Here is an 18806-nt window from a genome sequence, read left to right as displayed (position 1 = left end):
AACTGCGCTAACCACGAATACCCAAATGTGAGTAGGGTATGTATATGTGCCAGACCCACGATATGGGTCTTAGTGTCTTAATATCTCCAAGACCACCTCCAAAGTATAATGAAAACCATATACAAAGCCAGGCCTGCCATCTAAAAGGGGCCAAAAAGGAGAAAAACAGGGATATGTTCTACAATAATACATACCAAAATAAAACAGCAAGAAAAAAGTACAGTAAAATGGTATTTCACAGAAACTGATACAAGAGCCATGGCAGAGAAGCATTATATCAAACAGGTCACCTCAAGAGTTATTAATAAAGGCATTTACATCGGTGTCCACATTAAGGCCAAACGGAACATATGTTTTTAATTTATGAATGAAACTTTTTTCTTGCTGTTTTATTTTGGTATGTATTATTGTAGAACATATCCCTGTTTTTCTCCTTTTTGGCCCCTTTTAGATGGCAGGCCTGGCTTTGGGTTTGGCGGCCCTCTAGATGTGGGGACTCACGGCTAATTGCATTCCTTGATATCTGTTTGGGATGCCCTAGGCTAATCTCTGGGGAAAACGCGAGTCAGTAAGGTTTTTGAAATATATGTTTACAGTAGCCCCAGTTTTTAACTGAATTTGATGGACATACAAATACATCAGGAAACGCAAAATTTTTTTGGTGTATTTCTATACCAATTTGCGGTATTTTACTTTATTTTATTTTTTGATTTTATTTTTTGGTTTTATTCTATTATTATCTATCACTATTTCTCATTTTATTGATTTTTTGCTCTAGTTTACCCTCCTTTTTGATCTACACTATGCCCTATTTCTGGACATAGGAAGGGTATTTTAAAATGAGGGCATTTGCCACGTCTCTCGTCCAATAGGGTCATTACCTGGAAGTGAGGCTTGGTTTATGACCATATGACGTTCGTATGGAAACGAGGCATGGTCTACAATCACAGGACGGTCGTTGCAGACACGTACATCTGACGTCCGTGATTGATAGTGAGGCTTGGCCCATGGTCATTGATTCCTAATGCTTAAGTGATATCTAAGATGGCCGCTGACCCAAAGCGAGGCTTGGTTAAGTTGATGGTTATAAAAGGGGTGACGTCGCACGCCGCCAGTGCCCCTGGACGACGTAAATTATTACGAAACGCGTAGGGCGGTGCGAACGTGTCGACGTCACCCCAGTCGTGTTCGTGCTTTTTGGACCAGGAAGGACGGGTCGGTCTCTGCGTTGGCGTGCATCCGGCCGGTGCACGCTTCTGTTTTGAACCTGCTTTTAAAGTCTTTTATGTAAGTGTATACGTTCGTTTTTGCAAATTAAAGTCTTTTGGTTTTACACTATCTGGAGCCTATGTTTTTCCCTATGTGATACCACGTTGAGTTGGGAGTGATATGTGGAATAACAGCCATAACCCTACCGCGTGAAAGATTCAGGATCGCTTGAGGAGGAATCGCTATCCGGATACCCTTTGACTATTGTCGCCTGTGGTGACCCTCTGTAACGGGGGGTCGCTTGGATCTGGTAAGAAGCCAATTCACTCATTCGGTGTTGGGAAAAGCACAGTACATCTTTGGAGAAGATTTCATTTTGTGTACTTATAACTCAGCTGTTTGAAGTTTGTCCTTCACTGCTGCACTCCACTTGAAGCTTTACTTCACTGGTGTTTGTTTACTATATGGACATTTTATTATTTTTATTTTTTTTTTTTTTTTTTGACATATGACTATATGAACATTATATAGGGTGTCTCTAAATATAATCTTTTTTCTTGATATTTCATTTATGTAAAAAAATTGCAAATATTTTTTTCATATTCTATTCTATTTTTTAATTCTTTATTTTTAGAGGTACATGCACTGAGTTTGATTTACTCATATTGTGTTTGGGGAACTCACACTCTTGACACGTATTTATGGTTTGTTTTTGCATTTAAATTGCACTTATTTGTATATGGTTTTCATTATACTTTGGAGGTGGTCTTGGAGATATTAAGACACTAAGACCCATATCGTGGGTCTGGCACATATACATACCCTACTCACATTTGGGTATTCGTGGTTAGCGCAGTTCTTTCTTTCTTCTATGGGCACATAAGCCTGAAAGCACCCGATCTCCTCTGATCGCAGAGGCTAAACAGGGTCGGGCCTTGCTAGTACCTGGATTGGAGACCACCTGGGAATACTAGGTGCTGTAGGCTTCTTTTTATGTTGTTGGAGTTGTTTTTATTTTTTTTGTTTGTTTACCAAAGGTGACCATCTTGGTGTTTGTCAAGAGGGTTGAGAGTGCCTGAAGAGCTCGCCTATGGCCACATAACCCTAAAAGCACCAGATCTCATCTGATCTCAGAGACTAAACAGGGTCGGGCCTTGTTAATACCTGGATGGGAGACCACCTGGGAATACTAGGTGCTGTAGACTTCTTCTTATGTTGTTGGCGTTGACTTGTTTTTTTTGTTTGTTTCCCAAGGTGACCATCTTGGCGTTAGTCAAGAGGGTTGAGAGTGCCTGAAGAAATCTCCTATGGCCACATCACCCTGAAAGAGCCCAATCTCCTCTGATCTCAGAGGCTAAGCATGGTTGGGACCAGTTTAGTACCTGGATGGGAGATCGCCTGGGATTTCCAGATGCCGTAGGCTTCTTTTTATGTTGTTGCTGTTGACCTATTTTTTTCCGCTTGTTCCCAGGGTGACCATCTTGGCGTTTGTCAAGAGAGTTGAGAGTGACTAAAGTTATTGGCTATGGCCACATCACCCTGAATCTGTTCCATCTAGTATGATCTTGGAGGCTAAGCAGGGTCGGGCCTGGTTAATGCCTGGATGGGAGACCACCTGGGAATGCCAGGTGTCGTAGGCTTCTTCTTTTTTTCAAATATAATTTTTTCTCCAAACAAAGGAAGACGGTCCCCCGAGTACATAATGCAAAAGAGAAATACAGAGCAAAAAGCAGCTGAACAATACTTGATATTGGTATATTTGCAACTGTGAGTCTGCCTTCCATCAATCACAATGATTCGAGGCACGGATAAAGTACTGTACCAAGATCCAGGGTCACACAAACCCCAGGTCCCTCCGGCATAATCCATCCAGAGGGGGGTGTGGGGCCGTCATTCCCAATTTTCCACTTTTTCCAAAAGAAAGAGGGGGTGAGAGATAGGGGAGGAAGGCAGAAAAGAGAAGGGGTGAAAGATCAGGAAAGGAGAAGAAGGGGACGAGACACGATGGCAGCCACTGTCCAAGGGGCCAGTCAAGGAAAGCTCAGAGCACTAAGGTGATAGCAGGCGACATCCTTCCAGCGAGAATATAAAGGTATTTCAGATGTCCCAGGTTTGTTTAAAAAATTCTTGTTTACCTTGTGATGTGAGGATCAAGTCCTCCATTTTTTTTAATGTCCTCTATTTTCCTAAGCCAGTGAGTAATGAAAGGGGGGGGAACACTTTTTCCAATAGAGAGGGATGCAGGATTTCGCCGCATTTATCACATGCCGTAAAATAGATTTTTTTGTACTTCTTAATGGGAATCTGTGAATGGTGCAAGAGAAAGAATGCAGCCTCTTCCTGGATGGAGAAGTCTGTGAATTTTTGTGTTATGCATCGGATCTCTGTCCAGAAGTCCACCAAGCTGGGGCAGGACCAAAAAATGTGGAGCAACGTGCCCTCTTCTTCTCCACACCTCCAGCATATGTTCGAGGAAGTGAGGAAACATTTATGCAGCTTTGATGGTGTCAAATACCACCTGGTGAGAAGTTTAAAATTAGTCTCCTGTATCTTCGTGCACAGCGAGGGTTTGAGAGCCAAAGTGATAATGCGTTATCTCTGTGCTGGGGAAAACGAGCAATTAAGGTCCTTTTCCCAGTTGGACAGGCAGGTTAAGTGTGGGTAATCTGTTTGAGAGAGAATGTGGGCCAAAGGGCCTTCGCTCCTGCATAGAGTCTCAAACTCCGTCTGAGGGCGGGCGAACGTTTAAGGATTGGGGATGGAATGGAGAAAATGATGTCGTTGCGCCGCTCTCCAAAAAGGCAGTGTGAAAAGCCCTGTCCGATCTGTTAGGGTTGAGAAAGAAGGCCATTTTCCATCAATGACGAATTTAGACGCATTGTCTAGGTTGGAATTTCTAAGTGGGTCCCCGGTTCAAAGTTCGGATGGCCACGTATAGGGAATAGGGGGGAAGTCAAAGACGTGAGCGTGTTTTGGGTAGCGATCAGGTGACTGACTTTCAACTAAGCCCCTATAGTGGGATGTGATGTCAATTCTCTGGGTAAATCCTTATAGCACCACATGGCGCTTCTTAGCGGAATTCGGGAGTGAGCTTAGAAAGTTTGTTTCGATTCCAGCCCAATACACGCCCCAGATGGGAGTCCAGGTAGTAGCGTCGCAAGTCAGGGAGAACCAACCCTCCCTGTTGTTTAGACAATGTCAGCTGTGACCGCTTAAGTCTGGGATTTTTGTGGGCCCAGTTAAATTGAGTGAGCAAGGATTGAGCTTGCTTAAAAAACGGGACTGGAATCTGGATCGGAGGGAGCTTGGAAAAGATAGGTAAATTTAGGGAGTATGTTCATTTTAATGAGACTGCATCTCCTGAACCAGGAATGGAGGCCAGAATGCCACCCGTGAAGCAAACTGCGGATCTTAGTGAAAAGGGGTGGGGGGAAGTTCAACATAAACGTACGCGCGATGTCCGGTGGAATGTAAGTACCTAAGTACTTAAGGGCTGTATGGGTCCATTTAAATCGAAAATTGGACTGCAAGTCTATTAACGATTGCGGGGGGACTGCAACCCCCATGGCCTCTGATTTCAAGAAGTATCCCGTATATATGGAATTCCCGAAGGAGATTTGGCAAGGAAACTCTGGAATTCATCAGCGAGAAAAGCATGTCATCCACGTGTCATTTGGAGTCCCGTTATGTCTGAGTTTTGTCGAATTGTGAAGAGGAAGGGTTCCAATGACAGGGGCAATAGGGGGCAACCCTGTCTGGTCCCATTCCCGATGCCAAGGGGAGATGAGAGCACCCCATTCGCTTTGACTTGAGCTGAAGGGCATCAGTATATCTTACTTATCCATGCCAGCTTCCGTTCACTCAGACCTATATGGCGAAGGACCGAGAACATGAATGTCCATTTGACCCGATCAAAAGCCTTCTCGGCATCAGTACTCACGAAAAGACAAGGGATCCCAGATGACTTTGCTTTATGGACCAGGGTAAGCACCTTAATGGTGTTGTCCCTATCTTCCCTGGTGGGAATAAAACCTAACTGGTCAATATGTATAAGGGACTGCAAGTGATGTGCCAATCACGTGGCGAGGATTTTAGAGAATAGTTTTAGGACCGAATTTAGGAGGGAAATGGGTCTGTAGCTGCCACATAGGCCCGGGTCTTTGCCCTCCTTAGGTATCAACGAGATGTGGGCTCTAAGGGTATCCTTAGGAAAATCCCCATTCGAGCTCAGAGCATTAAATAAATTCACCAAGCGCGGGCCAAGAATAGGGAGGAACGTCTTATAGTATTGTGCGGTATATCCGTCAGGGCCCGGAGCCTTACCCACCTTCGGAGGTCCCACGGCCATCTGGACTTCTTTCAGTGTGATCGGGTCCTCCAAGTACTCCCGTGATTCCGATAAGAGGGTTGGTAGACCAGAACCGGTTACATATCTGTCTATATTGTCCTGTCCAGACCCTGAATCGGGCAGGTTGTAGAGACTTCGGCTATTTGGGTTGGGGTAGAGGCCCTCTGGCCATTCTCATCTATCAACTGTGGTATGTAAGAGGCAGATTTCAACTCCTTTACCGACCTGGCTAAGATTTTTCCGCATTTGTCCCCTGACTCCTACGTCAGTTTACGACAAAAATGGAGTGCCTCTTTCGCTTTATAATGGAGTAGGTCAGTAATCTGGGTATGGAGTGACCCCAATTCAATCTCTAAGGTCCGTGAGGGGGCATGTTTATGTTTCGCTTCCACAGAGGCAAGTTCACAAAACAGATTAGCAAGCTGTTCCTTCCGTGTTCATTTGATGCGCGCCCCGTGCCTGATAAGTACCCTGCGGAGTACTGACTTGTGAGCCTCCCAAATTATCCCGGGGTCGGAGTCCTGCGTTTAGTTTTCTTGGAAATAAAGGTCCAATTCCCTGGTCACATCTGCTAAAACTTCTGGTATCTGGAGGAGGCTCTCATTAAGGTGCCAGAATAGAGACCTAGGTGAGGGGTTCCTAGAGAGGGTGTAGGTAACGGCTACAGGAGCGTGGTCGGACCAAGTAATATGGCCGATGGAGGAAGAGCTCACCAAGTGCAGTTGGTCATGTGGAATCAAGAAGAAGTCTATCCTCAAGTATGATGTGTGAGGGGAAGAGCAAAAAGAGTAGTCCCTTTCCCCAGAGTGTTGCAGACGCCAGACATCAACTAATTGGTCATTCAGCAAACACTTAGTAATCCGCTTTCTAGAGGAAATGAGGTGCGAGGAGCAAGAGGCAGAAGTGTCAACCGATGGCGAAAGGGGACATTAAAGTCCCCACCTAATATCAACTGGCCCTCCCGAAAGTCACATAATCTGTGCAGGGTAGTTCTGAGGAACGTGTTTTGGTGATCATTGGGAGTGTACACAGTGGCAAATGTAAAAAGGCTTTCTCCAATGTGGCTCCTAAGAAAAAGATATCGGCCCCCAGGGTCCACCAGAGAATCCTGGAGAACCCAGGGGAGCCTGCTAGAGATCAGAATGGAGACTCCCTTGGTCTTAGAGGAGGGGTTAGTAGAGTGGTAGACCTTAGGGAAGGGTCTCGACCGTAGAAAGGGGAGGCTAGTATTTTTAAAATGTGTTTCTTGTATAAAGGCCACATCAGTACAGGAAGTCTTCAGTTCTCACAGGAGGATCCACCGTTTTTCAGGGGAGTTCAGTCCCTTAACGTTTAGAGAGTTGACCTTGACTAAGTCTGCCATCGCTCTTCGGGGAGGGGGACGTCAGAGAAAAGCAAAGAAAGTTGAACCAAAGTAGGTTTTGGGTAGGTAATGGATGGCGGGAACTAAGGGGGAGAAAGGAAGGGCAAATGGAAGGAAAGGTAAGGGGAAAAAGAGGCCGGGCACCTCAACCCCAGGGGGAGAGGGAAATTAAGGGTTGTCCGCACTCAACAGTACAGGAAGGGTATACTAAAACAGCACAATTAGGCTATAGCGCTTACCACATGTAAACTGGGTTTAAAGCGCTGTCCTACTTGGGTTGGTGGGTAGACAGATCCGAGAGGGAGCCCCCGAATCCTAGTCCCCCCAGTCCCGGCAGTGGTAAATGTCACGTCTGAGGATGACCTGGGGCGTGGCCTGGAGCTTCATGGTGTAGGACGTGCTGAGTGAGAGCTCCGTCTGAGACCTTATCCTTTTACCTTATCCTTTGGGGATTTTTCTTAGCTATTTACCGTACAGACGCCCGGGAACCTTGTGCCCACTTTGTGCCTCATGTCGCCGACTAAAAGACCCTCTGAGGCGGCCGCCAAGCTGGCTAAGTTCCGCCACGAGGGCCAGGGAGCGACGGAGCAAGATGGCGCCGGCCCCGCACCTACCGCGGAGGAGTCTCCTGCAAACGACACCGCTAAGATCCTCGAGGCCGTCTCCTCCTGTCAAACCGCCCTCACTACCAAGATAGAGGAGGTTAAGATGGACATCTCCCATATTCGGCATGACCTGCAGAAGCTGAGGGACAGGGTGTCCGAGGCCGAACGAAGAGTGGAACACGTGGAGACGGACATCCCTCCTTTACAACACTCGGTCGAACGTTTGCAGCACCAACTTAGTGTCGTCCTTCACAAGCAGGACGACATGGAAAATAGGCTTCGACGCTGCAATCTTCGCTTCGTGGGTCTCCCGGAACGATCGGAGGGCTCCGACCCTCCCACCTACCTGGAAAACCTCCTCGTTAAAACCTTCGGCAGGGAATCTTTCTCCTCCACGTTCGTGATCGAACGAGCGCATCGTCTGGCGGCCCGTCCGCCTCCAGCCGGCGCACCCCCGCGGACTTTCATTGCCAAGCTACTTAACTACAGAGACCGGGATACGGTGCTTCGCCTCACCCGCGAACGTGGAAATATCCCGGTTGACAATGTTACGGTGGCAGTGTTCCCAGATTTTTCGGCGGAGGTCCAACGAAAACGAGCACAATTCACGGAGGTCAAGCGCCAGCTGCGAGTTCGCCATTTACCATATGCAATGTTGTTTCCAGCTCGACTCCGGGTGACCCGTGAGGGCAAGACCTATTTCTTTGAAGATCCTGCTGTGGCCTCGTCATGGTTGGAACGGGATGCGGTGCAAGGCCCTGCTTGACAGCCGACCACTACAGCCCCCGAGTAGTGCCTACCTATCCACTTTGGCTACCGTGAGTGATCCCTGCCCTCTCCTGTTCCCTCTACTATACCCCCCCTCTTTTTTTCTCTTTTGACCCTATGGATTGCCTCCATTTTTGCTGCTATCACCCCCTGCATGGGAGAACGCTGTGCTGATTGCCCTCTGCGGTGACCGCCGCTGGACTCTCTCTGTGCCCTGAATTCACAGGTTCTGCCTCCCCTCCTTTGTCAGACTCCCGTGCACCCTTCATTGTTTTCTCTGAGATGAACACCGGTGTGATGGCGCAGATCGTGAGGGGGGCCATGTTCTGGGACGTGCCACCCCTGCCCCTGTCTCGCTCCATTTTTTCACTCTCCCCTCTCTCCCTTCCCTCTCTATTTTTACTGATGCACACGGAGGTAACCATGTACTGCTTGAACTCCTTGTCTCCCCTATTAGGCCCATTTTTTCCACATGCCTGGGTTCCCCCCCCCCCCCTTTTTTTTTTCTTTTTTTTCCTGTCAGCCCCACGCGTTATGCTTCTACCTGGTCTCTCAGACGACCTGCCGACTCTTGCTCTGGAACGTACACCCACTGCAACCTGCTGCACTGTCTGCTCTGCAGTTTGTTATAATTGCGCCCATGTTTGTGTTGTTTCCCTGGCCAGCAGTCACTACCGCGGCTGCGGCGAGTGACAGTTTTTTTGTTTTGCCCCGCTGGTCCAGAGTAGGCATTGTTATGACTATTTTACTGGTTCTATGTGTTTTATATTGTGTTATTTACAGCTGTAACTTTATTGCAAATGTGTTCTTGTATTTGTTGCTGCCAGCCATGGAAGATCCGGAGGTTGCCCAGGCGCCCTGCATGCCCGAACTTTCTGGGCCAGGGGCCTACACTAGTTTAATCTGTGCCGACATGTTCCATGGCTGCGCTTAAATTTGTAACCTGGAATGTCAGGGGCCTTGGCGCTAAACCCAAGAGATTAGCCGTCCTTACTCACCTCAAACGCCTGAAAGTGGACATCTCGATCCTCGTCGAGACTCACCTTACAGGCCAGTCCCAAAGGGCGCTTAGAAAACCTTGGGTTGGCTGGATGTACAGCGCCCCTCACACTTCCCATTCCCGAGGTGTAGCCATTTTAATTGCTAAAACTGTGCAGTTCCAGTTACATGACCTATGCTCAGACCCTCACGGTAGATTCCTATTTTTACATGCCACTGTGAGCGGCCTGACGATGCTTATTATGGCATTTTACATACCACCACCTTTCCAGTTTCAGGCCCTGCACGAAGGTCTTAATTTTATGACCAAATTCCCTACAGTTCCGGTAATCTGGATAGGTGATTTCAACATGACCATCAACCCCGGTCTCGACCGACTTGGCGCACCTGACCGCACGTCTTCCCCCCCTCACACCACTAGATTCGGCAGATTTGCAGCTGAACTGGCCATGACAGACTCCTGGAGACATAAGCATCCAACAACACAGGCCTTTTCTTGCTTCACCCCCGCCCGCCGAGCTATGTCTCGTATAGACATGGCCCTGCTCTCTCCCTCCCTGCTTCCCGAATTATTGGAGGTCGGCTTTGACGCCAGGGTGCTGTCGGACCACTCCCCATACTGGTTGACGCTGAGACTGCCTGCGACTGTCCCCCCCCGTGTGTGGAGACTGAACCCCTTCTGGCTTACGGTTATCCCAGATCTGGAGGACCTACAGAGGGAACTAGTTTTTTTTCTCCGCTCAAACGCGGGATCTGCGTCCCCTGGGTCAATATGGGAATCATTTAAGCTTCATGCTAGGCTGCTCCTGATCACCCGTATTAACAGGTACAAGGCTAATTCTAGACAGGCACTGACACAGGCTGAGGAGCGCCTACAATCCCTTGAGCATCTGTTTGTGACGGACCCTTCCCTGGAACATGCCACCCAGCTCCGCCTCCAGTCCCGACTGACTGATCACCTTCATTATGAGAAAGCGAAACAGGGCCTTTTCTTTAGTAGACAGCGTGTGTTTGAACACGGCGAGCGGGCGGGCAAACTGCTAGCTTATATGGCCCGGCTGGACCATAGCCCTCCGGTGGTGGTTCAGCTCCGTGGCGCCGCCGACGACTTGATCTCTGACCCTGACCTGATTCTACGTGAGTTTAGAATGTTCTACTCCAATCTATATACCTCCTCAACCAGACACACACACGCCGACCTCACCCAATTCCTTCACTCCATAGATTTCCCCTCTATCAGCCCGGAGCAGAGAACCCTCCTGGAAGCCCCCATCTCCCCTGACTGTATTGCCGAGGCACTTGCCTCCCTCCCATCCTCCAAGGCGCCTGGCTCGGACGGGCTGCCCCTGGAATTTTATTCTCATTTTCAAGACACGCTAATCCCAGAACTGCACACGTTATACACCCATATGTTCGACACAATGTCCCTTCCCGCCTCCATGGGGGAGGCCCTTGTTGTCCTCATACCCAAGCCCGGTAAGGACCCCTACTACCCAGAGTCGTACCGCCCGATTTCCCTCCTACAGCTGGATGTAAAAATCCTGGCTAAAATTCTGGCCCTGCGACTCAATAAAGTTGTCCTCAGCCTTATACATCCAGATCAAACGGGGTTCATGCCTAATAAAAATACTGCCTTCAATCTCCGCAGACTCTTTATGAATCTGCAGGCCACCCACGATAACATCGGTTCCCGGGTAGTCGTGAGTCTGGATGCCGCGAAGGCGTTTGACTCCGTTGAATGGAGTTACCTATGGGAATGCCTGACTAACTTTGGCTTTGGCCCTAATTTTATTAAGTGGATTCAGCTTTTATATAGCGCTCCCACTGCCCGGATCCAGGTTAATGGCAGGATCTCGGATCCTTTCCCTCTGTCTAGGGGTACTCGCCAGGGTTGCCCGTTGTCCCCCCTCCTGTATGCCCTCGCGGTTGAGCCGCTGGCCATTGCCATTCGTGCTCACCCGCAAATTAAGGGCCTGCGTTCGGGCCTTTTAACAGAAACCCTCAGTTTATACGCTGACGATATGTTATTATACCTCGAAGACTCGGGTCCCTCTTTGCAAGCAGCCCTGCGATTGATAGAGCAGTTTGGGGAATACTCCGGATTACGTATTAACTGGTCCAAGTCCCAGATCCTCCCTTTAGACTTGGGTGCCCCGTCCGCTGATCAGGCGGCAATGCCCTTGGTCAGGGCAAGTCAGGTGAAATATTTGGGAGTGCAATGTTCACGATTGCTGACTGACTACACCCTTTTAAATGTGGAACCCTTATTCACCCTGCTCAAGCAAAAAACCCAGATTTGGTCCCGTCTCCCCCTTGGGGTGATGGGCCGTGTAAACTTGGTCAAAATGATTCTCCTCCCCAAGCTGCTCTATGTGTTTTGGCATGCTCCCCTGCGCATCCCTCTCAGAACCTTCAAATCCTTGGAGGCCATCTTAAACACGTTTGTTTGGGGTTCGTCTCGACACAAGCTCTCATGGAGTGTTCTGAAATGTCCTACCCACCTGGGCGGCACCGCCCTACCAGACCTGCACTATTATTATCTGGCCGCTCAACTGTCCCATTTCTACTATTTCAATCAGACTGACAAAGATCGCTATGCCTCACTGGTATGCTCCCCACACTACACTCTGGTCGTACACCCGCTCCGTCTCCTTATGCGTGGCTCCGGGGGACCTTCCGTCCCGATGAGAGACATGTTGTCCCACCACTGTTTGATTTGGCAGCAGGCCACGTCCATTACTGGGGCCCCTAGGTTTCACTCCCACACCCCCCTTTGGGACAATCCCCTACTTCCCGAACTCTCTACGATCCCCGACCGCTCTGTGTGGCTAGCCGGGGGCGTTATCTTTCTGTCCCAGGTTATTACCAATGGCTCTGTCAGACCCTTCCAGGCCCTCAGAACTGACTTCAACCTCCCTAATAGAATGTTTTTTAGGTATCTTCAACTCCGCCATGCCCTTAGCTCTTAGTTTGGCTCTCATATCCCCAGGCTTGAAACACCTCCGATAGCAACAGCCGTGCTAGGTGATGACCCTAAGAAACTGATTTCTTTTTTTTACACCAACCTGCTCACGCCTGGGGCGACTGCCCGCGCCTACCGACTTAAGGCTAGATGGGAGGCCGACGTGGGGGTTATCGAAGACGCGGACTGGGAAACTGCACTTGACACCCCTAAGCTGGTCTCCCCGAAACTCTCTGACAGACTTACACACCTCTACATGCTACATAGGTCATACCTGACCCCTGGGCGGCTGTCCAAGTTTAGACCTGGCTATGATCCAGCATGTCCTAAATGTGGTGATCCTCAGGCCACGTTCTACCATCTCTTTTGGTCCTGTCCTGAGTTGCAGGTTTACTGGAAGCAAATTGTTGACTTCCTACATGACCAAATGGGCTCCCCTCTGACGCTATGCCCCCGCCAGTGTTTGCTGGGGATTCTCCTCGTATCCGAGGAGGCAAGGATCCCGACTGTTTTTCTACAGGAGACCCTATACCTAGCCAGACTGCAGATAGCCCGCACCTGGTTGCGCTCTGCGCCCCCCACCGCCCGACAATGGAAGGCGGCTGTCAATGCCACTCTCCCCTATAAAAAACTGCTGTATATGCATAGAGGCTGCCCGAGCAAGTTTGCCAAGCTGTGGGATAAATGGATGGGGGATTCAGATACATGTACCGACTAGTGTAGTCTGTGGTCTGTACGCCTCTTTACACCTATCCGGGTTCGGCCCGGCGAGTCCGGCTGTCACCGTGGTTGTAGTTGGGCTCCCCGCCCTCATAATAATGATTTCCTGCTCCTCTCTGCAAATTACTTTGAGTAGAATGTATTATGGCTCGGCATATGATTCCCAACCTCTGAGTCCCTCTTCTCCCCCCATATCTGAACACACTATATTGCCCATCGTTTTTTTTATGTAACGTGCAATCTGTAAACAAAGAACCCCCCCCTCCTTGTGTTTTTCAGCCTGTGGTATTGTTAGCAGCTGTTTTATATCCGTATATTTGGTGTATGTTGCACCCCATATGTGTTACTGTTATCCTATGTATTTTGTATGCTCAATAAACGTTCTTTTTTTCAAAAAATGTCACGTCTGACACGTCTGCAAATAAAAGACAATCAGTAACATCATAGAACCAAAAAACAATAGTATAATCAAAACAGAGGTAGAGCATATAACTGTCAGCACTGAGGGGTCTCCTCGGCTCGCCCTAAATGTAGGCATGCACGAGGGAGCCCGTCACAACAGAAAAGGCATCACAGAATGGGATCCACCACCCCCCGTCCCATACCCCAAAAGTACATGCAGCCCCCGAACAAATGCATTTCTCCCTTTGGCAGATTGTCCTCTCCTTACCCCCTCTCCCCCGTCCATGCCCCGGGGGGAAAAGGGGCAGGGAAGGGGGGAAAGGGGCAGTGGAAGGGGGAAAGGGGGAGGGAAAGGAGGGAAGGGAAGGGTGGGAAGGGGGGGAAGGGAGGGGGGAAACAGGGGAGAGGGGACAAACATGCGGAAATGTCAAGTCCTTTAGCGCACTCCCACCAGCAACCACCCGGACCCCATAAATTTCAACTCCTCCCCTCCATGGTCACCACATCAAGATGAAAGAGGAGCAGCCCTGGTCGGTGCATGGAAAATCCGGCAGGCAAGGGGCTGGGGCCACCGTCCCTCCATCCAACGGAAGACTTCACCTGAGCAGCAGTCCTGGGGCCCGCCAATTAGTGTCTCTCCTGCATCGCCATCGGAGGCTGTGTAGAGCATCCAGAGGGAGGCTGGGACCGCCCCAAACAGTAAGGGGTAAATCCTCCAGGGGGGTCCAGAGTCACACTGGAGGGAAGCAGTGTCTCGTACCAAAAGGCTCAATAAATAAGTCATCCAGGGTCCCCGAAAGCTGCAGAAGGCAATGTCGGCAAAGAGTAGGTGGGGGCCAGAGGTGGGGGACGAGGGGCGCAACCAGGGGGAGGGGACACATATGCGGGAATGTCAAGCCCTTCCAGTACAGTGCACTAGGTATCACTCAGACCCCCGAAAGTGCAACTCCCCCCTCTAAGGTCAAGACTCCAGAAGGGAAGATGAGCCGCCCTGGTCTGTACATGAAAGAACCTGCTACCAAGGGGTTGGGGCCATCATCCCTTCCTCCAATGGGAGATGCCACCGGTTATGAATGGGTGGGGGCCAGGGAGCGCATAAAACTGCCACCAGATGACCGGGGCAGAGAGGGCAAAGGGATGAAAGTCAGATCTGGTAGGTGGGGGCGGGGGTGAGGAGTGTCCCTCATATTACTCACGTTGGCCATCCCTTGAAGCTGAGCGCTCTGCATACCCAGGACGTTCTTCTGTATAATCTAGCCTATCTGTATACATTAGCCAGTCTTTTGTACACATTAGCCTGTCTGTATCAACTAGCCGGTCCTCTGTATACACTAGTCCGTCTGTATACCCATGGTTGTCTTTTGTATACACTAGCCTAGATGAACTAGTGTATACAGTAGACTGGCTAGTTTATACAGAGAGGCTAATGTGTACAAAAGACAGGCTAGTGTATACAGATAGGCTAGATTATACAGAAGAACGTCCTGGGTATGCAGAGATGGAGGCTAGGGTATACAGAGAGAGAAGCTAGAGTATGCATACTTGCTAGTGTATACAGACGGACTAGTGTATACAGAAGACCGGCTAGTTTATGTAGAGAGGCTAATGTGTGCAAAAGACAGGCTAGTGTATACAAATAGGCTAGATTATACAGAAGAACATCTTGGGTATGCAGAGATGGAGGCTAGGGTATACAGAGAGAGAGGCTGGGTTACACAGACTTGCTAGTGTATACAGACGGACTAGTGTATACAGAAGGCCGGCTAGTTTATACAGAGAGGCTAATGTGTACAAAAGACAGGCTAGTGTATACAGATAGGCTAGATTATACAGGAAAACGTCCTGGGTATGCAGAGATGGAGGCTAGGGAGGAAGAGCTCACCAAGTGCAGTTGGTCATGTGGAATCAAGAAGAAGTCTATCCTCAAGTATGATTTGTGAGGGGAAGAGCAAAAAGAGTAGTCCCTTTCCCCAGAGTGTTGCAGACATCAACTAATTGGTCATTCAGTAAACACTTAGTAATCCGCTTTCTAGAGGAAATGAGGAGCGAGGAGCAAGAGGCAGAAGTGTCAACCGATGGCGAAAGGGGACATTAAAGTCCCCACCTAATATCAACTGGCCCTCCCGAAAGTCACATAATCTGTGCAGGGTAGTTCTAAGGAACGTGTCTTGGTGATCATTGGGAGCGTACACAGTGGCAAATGTAAAAAGGCGCTCTCCAATGTGGCCCCTAAGAAAAAGATATCGGCCTCCAGGGTCCACCAGAGAATCCTGGAGAACCCAGGGGAGCCTGCTAGAGATTAGAATGGAGACTCCCTTGGTCTTAGAGGAGGGGTTAGTAGAGTGGTAGACCTTAGGGAAGGATCTCGACCATAGAAAGGGGAGGCTAGTATTTTTAAAATGTGTTTCTTGTATAAAGGCCACATCAGTACAGGAAGTCTTCAGTTCTCACAGGAGGATCCACCGTTTTTCAGGGGAGTTCAGTCCCTTAACGTTTAGAGAGGTGACCTTGACTGAGTCTGCCATCGCTCCTCGGGGAGGGGGTGGGGGACGTCAGAGAAAAGCAAAGAAAGTTGAACCAAGGTAGGTTTTGGGTAGGTAATGGATGGCGGGAACTAAGGGGGAGAAAGGAAGGGCAAATGGAAGGAAAGGTAAGGGGAAAAATAGGCCGGGCACCTCAACCCCAGGGGGAGAGGGAAATTAAAGGTTGTCCGCACTCAATAGTACAGGAAGGGTATACTAAAACAGCACAATTATGCTATAGCGCTTACCAGATGTACACTGGGTTTAAAGAGCTGTCCTACTTGGGTTGGTGGGTAGACAGGTTGGAGAGGGAGCCCCCGAATCCTAGTCCCCCCAGTCCCGGCAGTGGTAAATGTCACGTCTGATACCGGTATGCAAATAAAAGACAATCAGTAACATCATAGAACCAAAAAACAATAGTATAATCAAAACAGAGGTAGAGCATATAACTGTCAGCACTGAGGGGTCTCCTCGGCTCCCCCTAAACGTAGGCATGCACGAGGGAGCCCATCACAACAGAAAAGGCATGACAGAATGGGATCCACCACCCCCGCCCCATACCCCAAAAGTACATGCAGTCCCCGAACAAATGCGTTCTCCCTTTGGCAGATTGTCCTCTCCTTACCGCACTCCCACCAGCAACCACCCGGACCCCATAAATTTCAACTCCTCCCCTCCATGGTCACCACATCAAGATGAAAGAGGAGCAGCCCTGGTCGGTGCATGGAAAATCTGGCAGGCAAGTGGCTGGGGCCACCATCCCTCCATCCAACGGGAGACTTCACCCGAGCAGCAGTCCTGGGGCCCGCCAATTAGTGTCTCTCCTGCATCTCCATCGGGGGCTGTGTAGAGCATCCAGAGGGAGACTGGGACTGCCCAAACAGTAAGGGGTAAATCCTCCAGGGGGGTCCAGAGTCACACTGGAGGGAAGCAGTGTCTCGTACCAAAAGGCTCAATAAATAAGTCATCCAGGGTCCCCGAAAGCTGCAGAAGGCAATGTCGGCAAAGAGTAGGTGGGGGCCAGAGGGGGGGGTGATGGGCGCAACCAGGGTGAGGGGACACATATGCGGGAATGTCAAGCCCTTCCAGTACAGCTCACTAGGTATAACTCAGACCCCCCCCAAAGTGCAACTCCCCCCTCTAAAGTCAAGACTCCAAAAGGGAAGATGAGCCGCCCTGGTCTGTACATGAAAGAACCTGCTGCCAAGGGGTTGGGGCCATCATCCCTTCCTCCAATGGGAGATGCCATCGGCATGACAGCCCCGTGTCCTGTCAAGTGGTGCCCCTCGGACAATGTCGTCGGGGTATATGTGGAGCATCCAGGGGGAGGCAGGGACCACCCAAACAGTGAGGGGTAAAGCCTCCAATGGGGACCGGTGTCAGACAGGAGGATAGCGGTGTCTTATACAAGTTGGTTAATTAGACAAGTCATCCAGTGTGTTCCTGTGAGCAGCGGAAGGAAAGGTCGGTAAGGATTATGAATGGGTGGGGGCCAGAGAGTGCATAAAACTGCCACCAGATGACCGGGGCAGAGAGGGCAAGGGGATGAAAGTCAGATCTGGTAGGTGGGGGCGGGGGTGAGGAGTGTCCCTCATATTACTCACGTTGGCCATACTTTGAAGCTGAGCGCTCTGCATACCCAGGACGTTCTTCTGTATAATCTAGCCTATCTGTATATATTAGCCTGTCTTTTGTACACATTAGCCTGTCTGTATCAACTAGCCGGTCCTCTGTATACACTAGTCCGTCTGTATACACTAGTGTATACAGATAGGCTAGATTATACAGGAGAACGTCCTGGGTATGCAGAGATGGAGGCTAGGGTATACAGAGAGAGAGGCTAGAGCAGTGATGGCGAACCTTGGCACCCCAGATGTTTTGGAACTACATGTCCCATGATGCTCATACACTCTGCGGTGTAGTGGAGCATCATGGTAAATGTAGTTACAAAACATCTGGGGTGCCAAGGTTCGCCATCACTGGGCTAGAGTATGCATACTTGCTAGTGTATACAGACGGACTAGTGTATACAGAAGACCGGCTAGTTTATATAGAGAGGCTAATGTGTGCAAAAGACAGGCTAGTGTATACAAATAGGCTAGATTATAGAGAAGAACATCTTGGGTATGCAGAGATGGAGGCTAGGGTATACAGAGAGAGAGGCTGGGTTACACAGAGAGGCTGGTGTATGCAGACTTGCTAGTGTATACAGACGGACTAGTGTATACAGAGAGGCTTGGGTATACAGAGAGCTAATGTATAAAGAGCAGCTAGTGTATACAAAAGACATCCAAGGGTATACAGAGAGACTTGTGTATGCAGAAGACCGGCTAGTTTATACAGAGAGGCTAAAGTGTACAAAACACAGGCTAGTGTATATAGATAGGCTAGATTATACAGAAGAACATCCTGGGTATGCAGAGATGGAGGCTATGGTTACACAGACTTGCTAGTGTATACAGACGGACTAGTGTATACAGAAGGCCGGCTAGTTTATACAGAGAGGCTAATGTGTACAAAAGACAGGCTAGTTTATACAGATAGGCTTGATTATACAGAAGAACGTCCTGGGTATGCAGAGATGGAGGCTAGGGTATACAGAAAGAGAGAGGCTGGGTTACACAGAGAGGCAGGAGTATGCAGACTTGCTAGTGTATACAGATGGACTAGTGTATACAGTAGACCGGCTAGTTTATACAGAGAGGCTAATGTGTACAAAAGACAGGCTAGTGTATACAGATAGGCTAGATTATACAGAAGAACGTCCTGGGTATGCAGAGATGGAGGCTAAGGTATACAGAGAGAGAGGCTAGAGTACGCATACTTGCTAGTGTATACAGATGGACTAGTGTATACAGAGGACCGGCTAGTTTATACAGAGAGGCAAATGTGTACAAAAGACAGGCTA

The 18806-nt window shown here is 49.2% G+C and overlaps 1 pseudogene; it reads left to right on the top strand.

Annotated features, from left to right (window-relative positions):
• Positions 1 to 2295: 2295 nt before the first annotated feature.
• Positions 2296 to 2414, top strand: LOC143989075 (5S ribosomal RNA; annotated as a pseudogene).
• The last annotated feature ends 16392 nt before the right edge of the window (positions 2415 to 18806 follow it).

This window comes from Lithobates pipiens, unplaced genomic scaffold, assembly GCF_037356315.1.
Source record: "Lithobates pipiens isolate NorthernLeopardFrog02 unplaced genomic scaffold, aLitPip1_a1.2 Scaffold_1, whole genome shotgun sequence".
NCBI classification, from domain to species: domain Eukaryota; kingdom Metazoa; phylum Chordata; class Amphibia; order Anura; family Ranidae; genus Lithobates; species Lithobates pipiens.
Note: the sequence above shows the minus strand (reverse complement) of the source record. Positions and strands in the feature narration are given on the sequence as shown.